General features: G+C 40.4%; 1 long non-coding RNA gene across 2 annotated transcripts in view; it reads right to left on the bottom strand.

The window, feature by feature from the left end:
* The window catches only part of LOC118919736 (uncharacterized), a 32,497-nt gene extending 14,232 nt beyond the window's left edge, over positions 1 to 18,265 (bottom strand). Inside the window, exons 1-3 of one of the 2 annotated variants that reach the window (XR_008997411.1) lie at positions 18,099 to 18,265; positions 12,361 to 12,476; positions 2,039 to 2,108 (exon numbers count right to left, since the gene is read on the bottom strand). This is a non-coding gene — a long non-coding RNA (uncharacterized LOC118919736). Of the gene's footprint in view, positions 1 to 2,038; positions 2,109 to 12,360; positions 12,477 to 17,839; positions 18,057 to 18,098 lie in introns of those variants that run through there. The other variant, XR_005027627.2, reaches the window with a different exon arrangement.
* Positions 18,266 to 19,262: the final 997 nt, after the last annotated feature.

Below are 19,262 nucleotides of genomic sequence, written 5' to 3'. Positions count from 1 at the left end.
GACACTGGGTGCCTAACTTTGCCCTTCTGGCCAGACCGCTTTATGCGTCTGCCACAGAGACTCCTACTGGGCCACTAACTTCACCCACCAAAGTAGCTTCTGCTTTCAATCAGTTGCAGGATACGTTGCTCTCATCCCCCGCACCCCCGTTGATGCTCCCCAACTTAACTAAGCCCTTTACTGTATATACAGCAGAGAGGGCAGGGGTGGCAACCGGGGTGCTAGCACAGCCAGTAGGGCCGGGGTACCATCCTGTTGCCTTTATCTCCAAACAGTTACCACCGCCAGGGGGTAGCAGCCTTGCCTCTGAGCCCTGGCAGCTGCAGGAAGTCTGGCCCGAGAAGCCCTGAAATTAACTCTCCAACAGTCCATTACTGTGTATTCCCCACACCGGTTACAGGATCTTTGGAGTCATAAATCCCTGGCCTCCTTGAGTCCTTCAAGGGTACAGGAATTCCATCTTCTGTTCATTGAACATCCGCAGGTAACCCTACAAGTTTCTCTGGAAATTATTTAATCCCTCCTTCAAATTTAAATGATAATCTTGCCAGATAAAGTAATCTAGGTTCCAGGCCCTTTTGCTTCATGGCATTAAATACATCATGCCACTCCTTTCTGGCCTGTAAGGTTTCTGCTGAGAAGTCTGATGTTAGCCTGATGGGCTTTCCTTTGTACGTGATCTTCTTTCTTTCTCTGGCTGCTTTTAATGGTCTGTCCTTATCCTTGATCTCTGCCAATTTTATTACTATATGTCTTGGTGTTGTCTTCCTTGGGTCCCTTGTGTTGGGAGATCTGTGGATCTCCATGGCCTCAGAGACTATCTCCTTCCCCAGCCTGGGGAAGTTTTCAGCAACTACCTCCTCAAAGACACTTTCTATCCCTTTCTCTCTCTCTTCTTCTTCTTCTTCTGGTATCCCTATAATGCGAATATTGTTCCGTTTGGATTGGTCACAGTTTTCTCAATATTCTTTCATTCTTAAAGATCCTTTATTTTCTCTGTGCCTCAGCTTCTTTGTATTCCTCTTCTCTAGTTTCTATTTCATTTATTGTCTCCTCCACTGTATCCAGCCTCCTTTTAATACCCTCCATCGTGCTCTTCAGTGATTGGATCTCCGACCTGAATTCATTCCTGAGTTCTTGGATATCTTTCTGTACCTCCATTAGCATGTTGATGATTTTTATTTTGAACTCCCTCTCAGGAAGAGTCATAAGTTCCACGTCATTTAAATCTTTCTCCCAAGTTATATTAATTTTACTCTGGACCAGGTTCCTTTGGCGTTTCATATTTGTATATGGTGCCCTCTAGTGTCCAGAAGCTGTATTCTGGAGCTGCTCAGCCCCTGAAGCAATGCCGGGGGTCACAGGAAAGAGGTATTGGTGCCTGGGGGGAGGAAAGAGCTGTTCCCCGCTTTCCGGTTGCTGTGCCTGTCTCCACTGACTTAACCAGTGTGCCGAGCACATAGGTTTAAGCTTTTGTCCCAGAGCAGCCGGATATGGATCCCTGCTTTCCACAAGCAGCTGGAATCTCAGTCTCTCCAGGAATTCTGCCTGTATTAGCTTTCCAACCCGGTAGTCATGCAAGTATCATGAAAGCACCATGAAATGTAGGTTTGTGCTCCCAGAGAAGATCTCTGTAGCTAGGTATTCAGCAGTCCCAGGCTTCCACTCCCTCCCTGCTCCATTTCTCTTCCTACCACCGGTGAGCTGGGGTGGGAGAAGGGCTTGGGTCCCGCCTGGCCATAGCTTTGGTACGTTGCCCTGTTCCGTGACGTCTGCTCTTTTCTCCAGGTGTGTGCAGTCTGGTGCCATCCTCTTTCCTGTTGTTCTCTCAGGATTAGTTGCGCCAACTATATTTTCTAATTGTGTCCAGTTTTAGGAGGAAACCTCTGTCTCTCCTCTCACGCTGCCACCTTTAATCCTCCCTTCATGGGAGTCTTCTAGCGGCGGCCTGCCCTAGCAGCATTTCAGTGTGGCCATCCCGTGCCCACCTTTGGCCAGGGTGGCTGCCCAACACAACAGGAAAGTAAGAGTAACTTACCACCACTCTATCTGAGTCATGGCTCCAAAATACGTTGGAGTGGCAAAGGACTCACAGCGCCATGTGCAACCTAAATCAGGAAAGCAACGTAAGTTTGATTACACTCTGTAGATATTAACAGGGCAGTCCTTATTGTGAACCTTGATTTATGCTGCTTTGGAAGGCCAGAGAATTCCTTGACTGATAGCTCTTAGCCCTCTAGGCTTTCTCTCATTCGTGAAACATTAGGCTGACGTATTTGCCTATGCTTTTGATGGTTCTTATCTGCGGAGACCCTGGACCTTTCCTAGTCCTTCTTAAACCCATGCCTTCATCTGACTAGCTCTGTGAGTCATTTCTCGCTCTCTGGCTTTATCTGACTAACTGCTTGAGTCATTTGGGGGGGGGGCACCTCTCTCCTTTTCATCCCTCTCACCTTTGTCTTTCTGCCTAACAGAAACACCACAGAATTTTTAAGAACCTCACCATTAAATGTCACATGAGGAATCAGATCCTTCATTTCTTCTCTGAACTCAACCCTCACTCGCTAGAATGTTGTCCAAGTCCTGTACATCAATCATCACTACTTAGAAAAGTGAGAAATAAGTTGCAGATATGCAGAACAATCTTCAAGGGCTGAAATACATCATCCATTCTCATATATACCATTGCCCACATAGACCCAGAATCAATGATGGTCAGGAAAAAATCCTGTGTTATTAATTTTGGTTTATGGAATTGGAAGGAGGCTACAAATATAGAAAGTATACTGTTGATTAGAAACTGACTGCTGGGTTATTGAAAAATCCATAGCAAATTAAGCTATGTATAGGGATTTGGTTTTATTTTTCTCTTTCTCCCACCCCACTTGAAAATTCAATTGTTTTTTAATATATACCAGTTTTAAAATGTATTCTTATTAAAACAATTTGCCTATGGTTTGCTTTTCTAATCACTATGCATCCCAACAACTTTAATTCATCTCAGTCAACAGTCAAAAGTACTTTTTTCTCATTCATTGTGAAAATAATGTAACAACATCAAAGATTAATATAAACAAGGAAAAATATAATTCCACCCCCTACCACAAGAACTGTGTTTTAGCTTTTCATATTCCATTTCTGGCTTTTGACAATAAAGTTGTACTTTTAGAATGTGGAAATCTAATAATATACATACAATTCCGTATTCTGCTTTTCTACCCTAACACCATAACTTCATAAACATGTTTCTAAGTTACCACATAATCTTTATACTTAGTATTTCAACACATGATCTCATATCGCATTAGGCTGACATGTAGGTTTATGTAGCAATTCCAATAGTGTTAGATATTTAGAGTGTTTCAAATTTTTCTGAAGGACTTTATGCAAAGATTTCTTTTAGTCAATTAAATGATTTCCACAAGAGAAATTCCTAGGAGTGGGATTAGTGGGAAAAGGAATAGTTCTTTGGCTCTTGATATCTATTACTACAATGTACAGCTCTTTTGGAGAAAATGTGAGAGAATATTAGGAATTGATATAGAAGCAGATATTTATACTATTTAGTCAAGTTCAGCTACATCCACAAAAATTGAATGTATGTTGTATGACAGAATTTAAATATTATGAAAGTAAATATTTTCATCTACCAATTGCAAAGTACTTAGACGCTATTTATAACATTTTCATCAAAGCTTGCAACTCACCCTTGAGCACTCATGGACAGCGTCCATTAAATAATTTAGAGCAACTGTTACATCACCTATAAGGCAAGGGAAATAATCTGCAGAATCAGATAAGGTGATGTTACTGAGGCTTCTAAAATTTATGATGCAATGGGGACAGGAAAAGATGGCGGCATGAGTACTGGTGGAATTCTCCTCCCAAAACCTCATATATTTTGAAAATACAGCAAATACAACTCTTCCTAAAAGAGTGACCAGAAGTAACAGTACACCAGTCAGTCTACATCTGGGAGAAGTCAACAACTCACAGAAAGGGATAGAGTAAAAAGCCACTACCCAGCGGGACCCAAGCACTACCCCCACCCTGGCTCACAAGTGGGAGGAAAAGAATCAAAGCGGGGAGTGTGGTGGAGGGAGTGAAAGCACAGGACTGCTAAATACCAAGCCCTAGAAATCTACTCTGGAAGCACAGACCCACACTGCATGGTGCTCTGGAGATTAGAGGGGCTGAAAAGGAATGTCTGAGAGTAAGACTGAGAACAGGTTCCCACAACTGGCTGCCCTGGGATAAAAGAAAAGCAGGCACTTTAAAAGTCTTAAAGAGGCAAGGGTTTAGAAGAAGGAACAGCTGGACAAAATCATCCTAGCACACTCAGCACAGCAGGCTTGGAACTTTCAAGAGCTTCAGGTGTCTTATCCCCTTGGTTGGCAATGCAGCCCCAAAGCCCCTCACCACAATAAGCAGCCTGCTGCTCCTTCCTCAGTGCCAGCACCTGTGCACAAACCGGCTGTCCCTGCCATTGCTGCAGACAAGCTGGAGGGCAGACCCACCTACAGCAACTACACAGCTTAGCACAGAGGCTTTTCCCTGCCCATGGCCAACTGGCCCAGACCCAGAGGCTGCATCCTTTGCTCAGTTGACCGGAACAGACAGCAAAGACAGGTGCTGAGACCGGGATGCACAAAAGGGCCTTGTTCTCATGGCAGAACCTGCACTGCTTGCCTGTAAACCCCGCCATCGCCCTAGGCCATCCCGAGGGCCGCCCTGCCCACAACACTTTAGGTGATTAATCCAAAGGCCACACCCTGCACATGGTTAACTGGCACAGACACAGGAGACAGGCATGGTGACTGGCAAGTAGGAAGGGACTTTGTCCTCCCGGCTGACACACACACCATTCACTGATGCCAACTCTCATTGCTCCAGGACTATGAAAAGGCAGAATAACCTTGTTCAACCCAAAATCCCTCAAACACCAGAAAGAGGGCTCAGTGAGACTGAAATCACCAATCTTCCTGAAAAAGAATTCAAAATAAAAGTCATAAGCATGCTAACAGAGCTACAGAAAAATATTCAAGAGCTAAGGGACTAATTCAGGAGAGAGATAACTTAAATGAAACAAACAATGGAGGGACTTAAAAGCAGATTAGGTGAGGTGGAGGAGACAGTTAATGGAATACAAATCAGAGAATAGGGATACAGAGCAGCTGAGGCAGAGAGAGAAACAAGGATCTCTAGGAATGAAAGAATATTAAGAGAACTGTGTGACCAATCCAAACAGAACAATATTCACATTATAGGGGTACCAGAGGAAGAAGAGAGAGAAAAAGGGATAGAAAGCGTCTTTGAAGAAACAATTGCTGAAAACTTCCCCAATTTGGGGAAGGAAATAGTATCTCAGGCCATGGAAGTCCACAGATCTCCCAACACAAGGGCCCAATGACAAAAACACCAAGACATATAATTAAAATGGCAAAAACCAAAGACAAGGAAAGAGTATTAAAAGCAACCAGAGAGAGAAAAAAGATAACATACAAAGGAAAAACCCATCAGGCTATCAAAAAACTTCTCAACAGAAACCTGACAGGCCAAAAGGGAGTGGAATGATATATTTAATGCAATGAAGAAGAAGGGCCTCGAAAGAATACTCTACCCAGCAAGATTATCATTTAAATTTAAAAGAGGGATTAAATAATTTTCAGATAAGCAAAAGCTGAGAGAATTTACCTCACAAAAACCACCTCTACAGTGTATTTTGGAGGGACTGCTATAGATGGAAGTGTTCCTAAGGCTAAATAGCCATCACCAGGGGAAATAAAACCACAGCAAAGAGACTAGAACAATTAATTACTGAGCAGATGCAAAATCAAATCAACTACCCCCAAAGTCAATCAAGGGATAGACAAAGAGTACAGAATATGGTACCTAATATATAAAGAATGGAGAAGGAAAAAAAAAAACCATTTAGATTGTGTTTGTAATAGCATACTAAGTGAGTTAAATTAGACTGTCAGATAGTAAGAGAATTACCCTTGAATGTTTGTTAACCATGAATCTAAAGCCTGCAATGGCAGTAAGTACATACCTATTGATAATCACCCTAAATGTAAATGGTCTGAATGCATCAATCAAAAGACACAGAGTCACTGAATGGATAAAAAAACAAGACCCATCTTTATGTTGCCCACAAGAGACTCACTTCAAACCCAAAGACATACACAGACTAAAAGTAAAGAGATGGGAAAAGATATTTCATGCAACTAATAGGGAGAAAAACGCAGGAGTAGCAGTACTTGTATCGGAAAAAATAGGCTTCAAAACAAAGAAAGTAACAAGAGACAAAGAAGGACATTACATAATGATAAAGGGGTCGGACCAACAAGAGGATATAACTATTATAAATATCTATGCACCCAACACATGATTACCTATGTATGTGAAACAAATACTAACAAAATTAAAGGGGGAAATAGAATGCAATGTATTTATTTTAGGAGACTTCAACACACCACTCACTGCAAAAGACAGATCAACCAGACAAAAAATAAGGAGACAGAGACACTGAACAACATATTAGAACAGATGGACCTATCCAAAAGCAACAGGATACACATTCTTTTCAAGTGCACATGGAACATTTTCAAGAAGAGATCTTATACTAGGCCACAAAAAGAGCTTCAGTAAATTCAAAAAGATTGAAGTTGTACCAACCAGCTTCTCAGATCACAAAGGTTTGAAACTATAAATAAATTACATAAAGAAAACAAAAATGCCCACAAACACGTGGAGGCTTAATAACATGCTCCTAAATAATCAATGGATCTATGACCACATAAAAACAGAGCTCAAACAATATATGGACATAAATGACAACAATAATTCAACACCGAAAAATCTGTGGGACGCAGCAAAGGTATGCTAAGAGGGAAGTATATTGCAATACAGGCCTACCTCAGGAAAGAAGAATGATCCCAAATGAACAGTCTAAACTCACAATGAAACTAGAAAAAGATGAACAAATGAGGTCAAAAGTAAGTAGAAGGATGGACATAATAAAGATTAGAGCAGCAATTAATAAAATCAGGAAGAACAAAACAATAGAAAGAATCAATGAAAGCAGGAGTTGGTTCTTTGAGAAAATAAACAAACAGATAACCCCCTAGCCAAACTTATCAAGAAAAAAAGAGTCTACACACATAAACAGAATCAGAAATGAGAAAGGAAAAATCACTATTGACACCAGAAATACAAAGAAGTATGAGAGAATACTATGAAAAATTATATGCTAACAAACTGGATAACCTAGAAGAAATGGACAACTTTCTAGAAAAATACAACCTTCCAAAGCTGACGCAGGAAGAAACAGAAAATCTGAATAGACAAATTATGAGCAACGAAATTGAATTTGTAATAAAAAAACTATATAAGATTCATCTGACAGCTAGCAAGAAAATAAGAACTTCAGTCCTACAACCACAAACAACTGAATTCTGCCAACAAACTCAATGAGCTAGGAAGAGGATCCTGAAGAAATATGATCCAGCCAAGAACCATGGAACAGTTGACACCTTGATAGCAGGCTTGTAAAACCCCCAGCAAGATCATGCTAAGCCTTGTGTGGATTCCAGACCCATAGGTACTATAAGACAATAAGTGTAACTACCACTAAATTTGTGGTGATTTTTAACACAGCAATAGAAAACTGATACAAGCAGAAAAACACACAAATTTTAACTTGCATAATCCACTCACCCACTGCTTTCATATACAATGTACTGTTTTATGATTTACTAATTCTGTATTCATTAATATGTGATGAATATTTTTCCGTATCATTAAATATTCTACAATAAAATTGTCTAGAGGCTATATAGGATATGAAAAAAAAAACTACATAAGAACAAACCGCCTGGACCAGATGGTTTCACTGCCAAGTTTTATCAAACATTTAGTGAAGACCCAATATCCATCCTCTTTAAAGTTTTCCAAAAAATAGAAGGGGAGGGAATACTCCAAAACTCATTCTATAAGGCCAGCATCACTCTAATACAAAAACCAGGCAGACACCACAAAAAAAGAAAATTACAGACCAATATTCCTGATGAATACAGATGCAAAAATACTCAACAATATATTAGCAAACCAAATTCAAAAGTACATCAAGAGGATCATACACCATGACTAAGTGGGATTCATCTCAGGGATGCAAGGATGGTACAACATTAGAAAATCCATCAACATCATCCACATCAACAAAAAGAAGGACAAAAAATACATGATCATTTCCATAGATGCTGAAAAAGCATTTGACAAAATTCAACATCCACTCATGATAAAAACTCTCAACAAAATGGGACAAATACCATTTTGACAAATACCTAGGAATAAACCTAACCAAGGAAGTGAAATACCTATACCCTGAAAACTACAAGACATTCTTAAGAGAAATTAAAGAGAACACTAAGAAATGGAAATTCATCCCATGCTCTTGACTAGAAAGAATTAATATTGTCAAAATGGCCATCCTGCCTAAAGTAATCTACAGATTCAATGCAATCCCTATTAAAATACCAATAGCATTCCTCAATGAACTGGAACAAATAGTTCTAAAATTCATATGGAACCACAAAAAACCCCGAATAGCCAAAGCTATCCTGAGAAAGAAGAATAAAGCAGGGGGGATCTTGCTTTCCAACTTCAAGCTCTACTACAAAACCATAGTGATCAAGACAATTTGGTAATGGCACAAGAACAGACCCATAGACCAGTGGAACAGAATAGAGAGTCCAGATATTAACCCAAACATATATGGTCAATTAATATATGATAAAGGAGCCATGGATATACAATGGGGAAATGACAGTCTCTTCAACAGCTGGTGTTGGCAAAACTGGACAGCTACATGTAAGAGAATGAAACTGGATCATTGCCTAACCCCATACACAAAAGTAAACTCGAAATGGATCAAAGACCTGAATGTAAGTCATGAAACCATAAAACTCTTAGAAAAAAACATACGCAAAAATCTCTCGGACATAAACATGAGCAACTTCTTTATGAACATATCTCCGAGGGCAAGGGAAACAAAAGTAAAAATGAACAAGTGGGACTATATCAAACTAAAAAGCCTCTGTACAGCAAAGGACACTATCAGTAAAACAAAAAGACATCCTACAGTATGGGAGAATGTATTCGTAAATGACATATCTGATAAGGGGTTGATATCCAAAATATATAAAGGGCTCACATACCTCAACAAACAAAAAGCAAATAAGCCAATTTAAAAAATGGGCAGAGGAGCTGAACAGACACTTCTCCAAAGAATAAATTCAGATGGTCAACAGGCACATGAAAAGATGCTCCACATTGCTAATCATCAGAGAAATGCAAATTAAAACCACAATGAGATAGCACCTCACACCAGTTAGGATGGCCAATACCCAAAAGACAAACAGCAACAATTGTTGGCAAGGATGTGGAGAAAGGGGAACCCTCCTACACTGCTGGTGGGAATGTAAACTAGTTCAACCATTGTGGAAAGTAGTATGGAGGTTCCTCAAAAAACTAAAAATAAAAATACCATTTGACCCAGGAATTCCACTCCTAGGAATTTACCCTAAGAATGCAGCAGCCCAGTTTGAAAAAGACATATGCACCCCTATGTTTATCGCAGCACTATTTACAATAGCCAAGAAATGGAAGCAACCTATGTGTCCATCAGTAGATGAATGGATAAAGAAGATGTGGTAATATACACAATGGAATATTATTCAGCCATAAAAATGAAACAAAATCCTACCATTTACAACAACATGGATGGAGCTAGAGGGTATTATGCTCAGTGAGATAAGCCAAGCAGAAAAGACAAGTATCAAATGATTTCACTCATCTGTGGAGTATAAGAAAAAAGAAAAAACCAAAGGAACAAAACAGCAGCAGACTCACAAAACCCAGGAATGGACTAACAGTTACCAAAGGGAAAGGACTGGGAGGATGGGTGGGAAGGGAGGGATAAGGGGGGAAATGGGTCATTACAATTAGCACACATAATGTAGGGGAGGCATGGGGAAGGCTGTACAACACAGAGAAGACAAGTACTGATTCTATAGCATCTCACTATGCTGATGAACAGTGACTATAATGGGGTAGGTGGTGGGGACTTGATAATGGGGGGAGTCTAGTAACCATAATGTTGCTCATGTAATTGTACATTAATGATAACAACAACAACAAGAAAACATATTACCAAGGAAGTTTAGAGAGAACCTGTATTTCCACATGAGGTGGAAATTGATGGAACTATTTCAATGACTTTTACAATCTGCATACATTGGTCTTAACAACAGAGGCACAATTTTAACAACTTGTTTCTAAAAGGCAACCTGATTTTCTGCCTTGATGAGATAGATGTTTATTACAAATGATGAAAAGATCCCTAGAAAAGTTGAGAAAATGATCCAAAATAGAAACCAGGAGGGGGATCTAAATAGACAAAATAGAAAAAGGAGGGGCATCTTAAAAGACAGAGAGGCACACAGATAATGGAAGCAACCAATGTGTCCATCAATAGATGAATGGATAAAGATGTGGTACATATATACAATGGAATATTATTTACCCATCAAAAGAAAGGAAACCCTGCCACTTGCAACAACATGGAGGGCAATTATGCTCAGTGAAATAAGCCAGGTAGAGAAAGACAAATATTATATGATTTCACTTATTTGTGGAATATAAAAAAAAGTAAAGTGGAACAAAATAGCAGTAGACTCATAGACACTGAGAAAGGACTAGTGGTTACCAAGGTAGAGGGGTTAGGGCGGATGGGTGGGAAAGGTGAGGGGGATAAAGGGACACAATAATTTGCAATCACAATATAACTTGGTCATGGGGACAGAAGGACAGCATAGAGTGTATAGTCAGTGATTCTGTAACATCTTCCCACACTGATAGATAGTAACTGCACTAGAGGGAGTGAGAATTTAATAATATGGGTAATTGTTGAACCAGTTTTATATCTGAAACCAACATAAGATTATATATCAATGATATTTCAAGAAAAAGAGAGGCACAAAAACTTGATCAAAAGCCAGATGAATGGAAACAGTCAAACAGTAATAGAAATGTTGACAACACTGAAGAGGAAAGAAAGGAACCTCTGAAATTCTATGGTTAATGATGAACCATCGGTGAAGTATAAACCATAAAGCCTAAGGAAAATAAACTAGCATAATATTTTAATATTGCTAATTTTTTGAAGATTCATCTTTAAAATCAGTTTATAAAGGCACATTCAACAAAGTATTAAGTACAAAAAGAAGGAATTATATGCATCAGCATTTAGCAAGAAGCCCTAAGATTGTTTTTTGGATTATAGTATAGATACATGTCTTACATGGTGGCACCAGATCCATTACAAGAATAAATTTAAAAGATTAAGATTCCCAGTTGACAATGCTGAATTCCACCTAAGCCTTGTGCACCTGGAAAACAGTGAAGATTAAAGGAATCCCCTCACCCTTTTGTGTTCTAGAAAATGGCTTACTGCAAATCACCCTTCCCCATATGATATAGGTAAGACTCACAGATGCCCCTCTTGTTTACCTATGACAAAGCCAACACCTTCAAAATTTACTTTCTTTGCCTCATAAATGATTAGCTGAACTGTTTTATCCCCACTAATTAATCACAACAAAATGCTTACTAACCAAACTTTGGTTAAGCTTCTCTCCTTCCTCCAGGCCCCTAAAATATTCTGATCTATTGACCTGATCATCCCACTTCCCCATATCCAGGTCTTCCTAGCCTTATTTACTCCTCTCTATAAAAGAAAGCCCCTTCTTGCCTAGCCCTTGAGATGCCTGCAGATCTTGCAGTCACAGCATTCTCCCTGTTGGGATAGCCCCCTCTCCTACAATTTCAATAGGCCCTTTTCTCCTTTGCAATATCCTTTTGAATGAAATCCAGATTGCTTTTTAGGTGAAACAATACTAGCCAATGGATAAGAACATCCCCTGAATCACAGATAAGAAAGCTACAGAAACTTGGTATCTTTTATATTGCTTTTTGGTTAGACCCCCACATCATTAATTACATTATATATAGACTCTTGTGTAGGTTTAAATCCTTTGGTCTCCTGAAAATTTATCTCAGTCCTTACCCCCAAATATACTCTCATCCTACACCACAGGTCTCTTGATACTACATGGGTTTCTGGGATGAAATTTTGATATATGTCCATTAAATGAGCTCAAAAGTCACATAAGTTGTTAGGCAAAATCCTATGACTGTATTACTCTATGAACTTGCTTACTGATTATGGATCTGAGGTAATGTAAGCTAATTTTTTTTTAAAAAGGAAAGAATCTTTAGAAAACTGTTTTGAAAAAATACCTGGCAGGATAGATGTACTTCAGTTGCCATCTTTCTATTTAGAGGTAAATTCTACCTTTGAGGACTCAAAGGCCTTGATGAACAAGTGTGAATGAACAATAGCACAAACAGATTTCCTGCCAAAAGAAAAAGAAACAGAAAAAATCATATACCTGTTTAGGAGATTTAAGTAATTATATTTACCTACCTGAAGTTATGCTTTCAATGTAACACCCACTTATGGAATAATACCTAAAAGATAATGTCCAACCCAGATATGCATACAAACTCTAGAAAAAGTAACAAATAGATCACAAATCATAGGAAATCATCCAGTCCCTTAACTTTACCTTTCATGGTATAAGAAGAAATCCAAATTTGAATGGCATGAAAAGCACAAAAAATCCAGTTATATTTATTTATTCAAATAAACCCAGAGAAGCAGAACTACTAAACATGGCAATAATTGCTAATGTTACTAAATACTGTGTACTAGACATTATGATAAACACTTTGATGTGAATTATTTAATTTATTCCTCACAATTATCCTTTAAGGAATTATCATCGCCCACTTTTACAGATGAGTAAAGACTTAGATCAGGTTGTCTAAAATTACACAGCCAGCATAGCAGAGTCAGAATTTGAACTTTGGCAGCCTAACTCAAGAGCTGTTTTTTAACTCTAACTCATGGTCTTCAGTACCATACAACGTTGCTTCTCAAAACAACATTATTGCAAACAAAATATGCCTTCACCTGTTTTAAACAAAAGATTTCCACACTATGTAAATGTAATGACCAACTTTAAATCCCAACCAATTTTATCAATTTCCAAAATTTTCACAATTTTTAAAATCATCTAAGTCACATTTGATGAGCTGTTTATTATATTGCTAGTTTATTACATACTACATATGTTAGTTGCAATTATCAGTGCCTTTTTTATACTGTAAGGTTTAACTACAAGTATTAGTATTCTGTCTATAGTGAGAAAGTAATTTAAAATCATTTATTTCGGAAATATGTTATAGTAATTACTGTTCAGTATGGTATGTCCAGCATTCCTGGAATTCAACGCAAAATAAAATGAAACCAGGTTAAAAATACCCATCTCAGACGACATTAGATGGCTACACAGGTTTCCCCACCAATATGCTCTATGCAAACTCTTTTAGATCTTCTCTAACCAGTTTAATCTTCACTTCTAAACTACGTGGCATAGCACTTACTGTCTTCACTATTCTTATTGTCTTCACTATTCAACTGGTATTACTCACTTGCCTTGTATTTTTATTTAATTATCACATGTATAGCTCTTATATAAACTACAGACTAAATTTCTAAGGAATGGACTGGCATCTTATCATTCTTTGAATTATTTCTCACAGTACCAAATGCAATACCATATTACATATAATGAACGAAGGAAAGATAGAAGAGGGGAGGAAAAGAGGGAAGAATGAAGGATGGAAGGAGTTTTCTCCCTATTGAGCTTGCTTGTTAAGATTTCATAAGTCATCAAAGTACTTAATTAAGCAGAGTAAATATGAAGAACTGTTTAATAATTTATTGAACTGATTATCAAAAAGCTGTCATGTCTTAATCTGCTGGATGAATCAGATACCCCATAACCCTCTTTAAGCTAAGAGAAAAAAACAGTACAAGAAAGTCTCTTCCCCCTTAAGTCTGACAACAGAATTGCTTCTCAACTCTTTCAATCCTATGACAAATATGTGAACTTGCAAGGACAAACCAAGAGAAGTGAAGAGTTGTATCCCTCTTCATCAATCATCAACCACTCCTCTCTCCATCCGTGAATGTGACACATATATATTGCATGCTTACAACGTGTTAGGCTTTCGGGATACAGCAGTGAATAGAAAGAAAAAAAAAAAGTCCTGCCCATGGAGTTCTAGTTGGGGAGAGAGACAGTAGATAAATATGTAAAAAATATATATATATATATATTAAGTAAAAGTATGTTATTTGTGATAAATATGAAGGGAAAAAATGCAAGCCAGGGGAGAATATGGCACATGGTGTAGGGTATACAGGGAACAGACAGAGTAGCCAAGGAAGACCTTACTGGGGAGACTTGAGAGTACAGACCTGAAGGAATTAAAGCAAGGAGCTAATGAGTATCTTAGGAAAGAGTATTTCAGCCAGAGAAAAAAAAGCAAGTGCACAGGCTCTGAAGAAAGAAGGAGCTAGAATGTTCAAGGAACACTGGGAAGGCCCATGAGGCTAAGCAGACAAAGTAAAGGGGAAAGGAAGGAGATCAGAGGAGTCAGGTGAGGGAGGCAGATCATGGAGGACCCCTAGATCTTATTAAGAACTTTGGCTTGTACTCTGAGGAGATGGGAAGCCATTGGAGAGTTTTGAGCAGCGAGATGGTACGATCTAAAGTCCTTTCTGAAAGGATCACTGGTTGCTACAAGGAGGAAGGAATATCAGGTGGGTTTGGGTCCTTGGTAAGTCAGTTGAAAACAAGTACTTCAACAGAAGAATTAATTAACTGTGACAAATGCTGCTGTTAGGTCAAATAAGATGAGTACTGAGTAACTCCTTAGGTTTTACAACATGGAGGACACCAATGATCCTAAGAGGAGCCATATGGGTGGTATGGTAAGGAAATAATGTCCTTATTGAGGTCAGGAGAGAATGGGGAAGAGAAATTAGAGACAATCAGAAGAGATGACTCTTTCAAGGAGTTATGCTATAAAGGGAAAGAGAAATGGTAGTAGGTGAGAGGAAAAGGGGTTATGAGGGTTTAAGATGGGAGAATATAAAGGCATGTTCCCATGTAGATAGGAATAATCTAGTTGAGGAGCAAAAATTTATCAGACAGGAGGGGAGAATTACAAGTAGGAGAAAGAATTCCCAAGTGGGAGAAAGGAGATAGGAATGCCACAGGGGAGGGTCTGGCATTAGCTAAGGGTATATTCATAGTAATAGGAGACATGATAGAGTAATTGGGCATAATTATACATAGAGCGAGTAGATGTGGTTGTGGGAGCTTGTGAATATCATCTCTGCTTTCGTTTTCTTAGTGAAACAGGAGGCAAGAAAGCAAGGTAATGTACTGAGAATGAGGATGTGAGAGGAGGTGCTGGAGGCTTGAGGAGAGAGGTATTGTTATAAAGAGTCATCTAGGGGAGTGCAAGAAGCCCCTTTTGATTAACACGATTGCTGGGCAGCATCCAAGCCCCTTGATGTAAGAGATCATGAATTTGGAATGAAACCAGTAAGCATGGATGTGTGTTTTTCTCCTGCCATGTTCAATGCAGAAATTGATCCAGAGGCAGAGATTTAAATCTAATCTAGGGCTATCATTTAGCCAAGAAAGTAAAATGAACTGAAAAGGTAATAAGGGAACTGGGGAAAATGCAAAGGAGTGGTTTTAATTATTGACCATGAAACAAACTGAGTAGGTGGGTGGGAACTAAGGACAAGAGAGGGTAAGGGACATTAAAAAAAAAAGGTAGACTGAAGATCCTGGTGGGGTTCAAAGATTGTTAGAGAATGACTGAATCTGAAAGACAGCAGTGTGACTGAATCTGAAAGACAGCAGTGTGATGGTTACAGAGTAGAACATACTTGGTGGATATGTGCCAAGACCCCAGTGGATGCCTGAAAAGGCAAATAATACTGAACCCTATATATACTGTTTTTTCCTATATGCACATACCTATGGTAAAGTTTAATTCATAAATTAGGCACAGAAAGAGACTAACAACAACTAATAATAAATACAATGATAACAATACACTGTAATAAGTTATGTAAATGTGGTCTGTCTCAAAGTATCTTATTATACGTGATATGAGATGATAAAATGCCTAAATGAGATGAGGTGAGGTGTTTGTGTAGGTATTGTGACGTAGCAGTAAGTTACTACTGACATATGTATTGTCAGAAGGAAGATCATACGCTTCTGGACTGCAGTCAACCACAGGTAACTGAAATCGAAGAAAGCAAAACTTTGGAGAAGGAGAGACTACTATACTGAGATACGGAGTTGCAGTAACTGGTAATACAAGATTGAGGCTATGAGGAAGGGAGCAAGTGACTGAAGAAAGGTGAAATTATTGTAGGAGAGGAGGGTAGGAACTGAGACATTGGGGTATTGGAAGGATCATCTGCATGAACACCAAAATCACAAGAATTATGACAGGAATGTTAGAATGGCAGGAAGCCAGGAGCTGAGATTGGACTGCAAAAAGGTGTGATGGTGGGTAGTATATTCTGATGATGTGAGATGCAAAACTGAGCATTTTGAGAAAGGGGCAAAGAGAGCTCTGGAAGCAACTATGAAAATCAAGAAGAGCATCTGTTGCCACTAGGGTCCCAGTGGCACTGGGAGAGTGAGAGAGAAAACAGCCACCAGTAGCCATACTCTACTCTGCCCATCACACTCCCACACACACATCCTTTCTCATTCTTATATCATGGCTGTCACCATCTGATTCATCAAAAACTACCAAAAAGGAGTGAGGAAACCCTCTGATTAAAACCCTCTGATATACCAAAGGTAATCTTTTAACTATCATGATTGATTCATTTCCTATGTAGATCAAGCTATTGTATTATTACTAAAGGGTTTTTCCAATTTTTGGTGGAGTATAGAGTTTTCAAAATTTTGTGACTTAACAGATCAATGTTGGGGGAGGAGGGGTAAAAGGATTCCTTGCTTATTGTTACATGAAATCACAGAATCCATAACAGAGCTAGAATGATTTGAGAAACCTTTCTAGTCTAATCCCTTCATTATATATGAGGAAACTGCCAGAGAGATTGCGATTTGCTCACACAATGTACACAAAATAGTAGCAACATTCCTGCCTCTGACTCCTAAAACCAGGAGCTAAATTCCACTCAATTCCACAGCTACTTAGTAAACCAAGTGGTGGAGCTGAGACAGGAAGAATATGACTCCAAAAGCTCACCATAATCCTTGATCTTTTTAGCTTTAATATTTACGTTGTGCTTTCTTTCACAGTTGTACTTTCTCACATCGCCACCTGCACGGGGTACTCGCTGCTGCCCAGTTCCCTTCGCAGAGCGCCTCCTGCTCTGGCCTTCCATACGTGCCCACCGTTCCCCGGCCACGCCACCTGCATCTCCGGCAGGGGAAGCTCACGCCGACACCTACCACCCCCGTCAGCGTCTCTGCCCACAGAGACCCCGTGAACGGCGCTTCACGCGAGAACCTGTGCTCGGGGCGGCTGCAGTAGGCCCCGCGCTAACCAAACTTACCGTCTCTGGGAAGAATGTACGTGGTCCTGTAAACACGTAAACTACCTACGATGGAAAACAAGTGCTCTTTAGGGGCCCCATTGCAGGCCGGAGAGGCAGGGGCGCTTCCCAAGCTCCGTGACCTTTGCCCTTCTACCGCTACCACCGTTCCTGAGGGGCCGCCGGCCCGTCCCCCCTCACTGTCCGGCTCCCGCACCTCGCCGCCCTTTCTGGAACCTTCGCCCATCCCCGTAAGTGTCTTACTTTGTCCCAAGCACAGTGCTTTTTCCATCTGCTCCCTCAGGCCCCAGAAGCTCTTCCTGGCCATCTCTTCCGCAAGTCTCACCTCCCAGCCTCTGTCCCCTGAGGATCCCCCCCCCCGTCGGCCCCTTGGGCCCCTGGCTGTTCCTCCTTCCCTCCCAGCCAGAGGCCCCCGCTGCGGGCCCCGCAGGCACCGGCCACCAGCCCCTCGGAGACTCAGCCCCTCGCGCAGCACGAAGCCCTCGCTCCGCCCCCAGGTCACCTGACCGAGCACGCCGCTCCGCCCACCAGGCCTGGGACGGCGCCCGAGAGCGGCGCGACGCACTCCGCGATGGCTGCCACAGGTCAGGGCCGTCGGGGCAGCACAGAGCCCCGGAACTCGCAGCCGCCTCCGCGCGCCGGCCGCGCCAGCCTCACAAGAGATTGTGACATCACCGGGCCGGGGCTCGGCGCCTGGCCACGAGCGGCGGGGCTCCTCTGCGCGCTTTTCCCCCCCGCAGCCGGGCTCGATTGCACCCTCCGTCCTGCACGCTACCTACTCCTCCTCCTGCTCTGTTCACTCTCTGGTGCGCTGTCCTGTCCGCCCTAGTCTGATCCTATTTCAGTTCTATCTTCTCTCCATCCTTTGAATACCCGCCCTCCCTTCTAAAACATTCCATCCTTCTTGGTTTCTACTCCACAGTAACGGTCAGCTGCTAGAAGCCGTTTGTCAGGACACTATCTTGCCGAACTTCAGTCCAAGCTGCCCCCTTCAGAGGACTAGCGCTTACTGTAAGAGATGCTTTTTCTGTTTTTCTGGGGTTTTTTTGAAAACCAATTTTTCTTTTCTTGCGTCCAGCAAATTAAATGATACTGGTAAAAGAGAAGACAGATCGATTTTTCTTGGCTTTGGCCAGTACTACGTCTCTAAAACGTTGCATATAACCAATCTGGTGAAATTAATCATTTTTTAGGTTTGCCAAACTAAAGTTGTAAATACTCTGTCAAGCAAGGAGTATTTTGAAAATATTTTCCCCCAAAAGTCCACGATTGAAAACGCCTTTTCTTTACAAACATATAAATTTTTTCACATTGATTGACCTAACCAACCTGAGCTCTCCAATCTAAATTACTTAACATTCATACAGGTGAATAGAATGGGCTTTAGGGACAGATCTGTCTGATTTCAAATTCTAACTATTTGCTGTATGCAGTGGGGCAAACGACTTATGCTCTCTAAACCTCAGTTTTCTCATTCTTCCAGGATTGTGATAATTCAAAAATGTGTGTAGAATTTTAACAATAGTTCATTTCTTCAGTGCCACCTGCTATTGTGCTCATTTGTATCTTAAACACTGCTCTGTAGGTATTCCTCAGTAGTTTTAAAGTGTATACTATTTATCTCTTTATAAGTGATCTAAGCGCTGAGGCCCTTTTATTTTTGTAA

Source organism: Manis pentadactyla, chromosome 4 (genome assembly GCF_030020395.1).
Source record: "Manis pentadactyla isolate mManPen7 chromosome 4, mManPen7.hap1, whole genome shotgun sequence".
NCBI lineage: Eukaryota > Metazoa > Chordata > Mammalia > Pholidota > Manidae > Manis > Manis pentadactyla.
The sequence above is the reverse complement of the archived record's forward strand: the minus strand, read 5'-3'. Positions and strand labels throughout refer to the sequence as shown.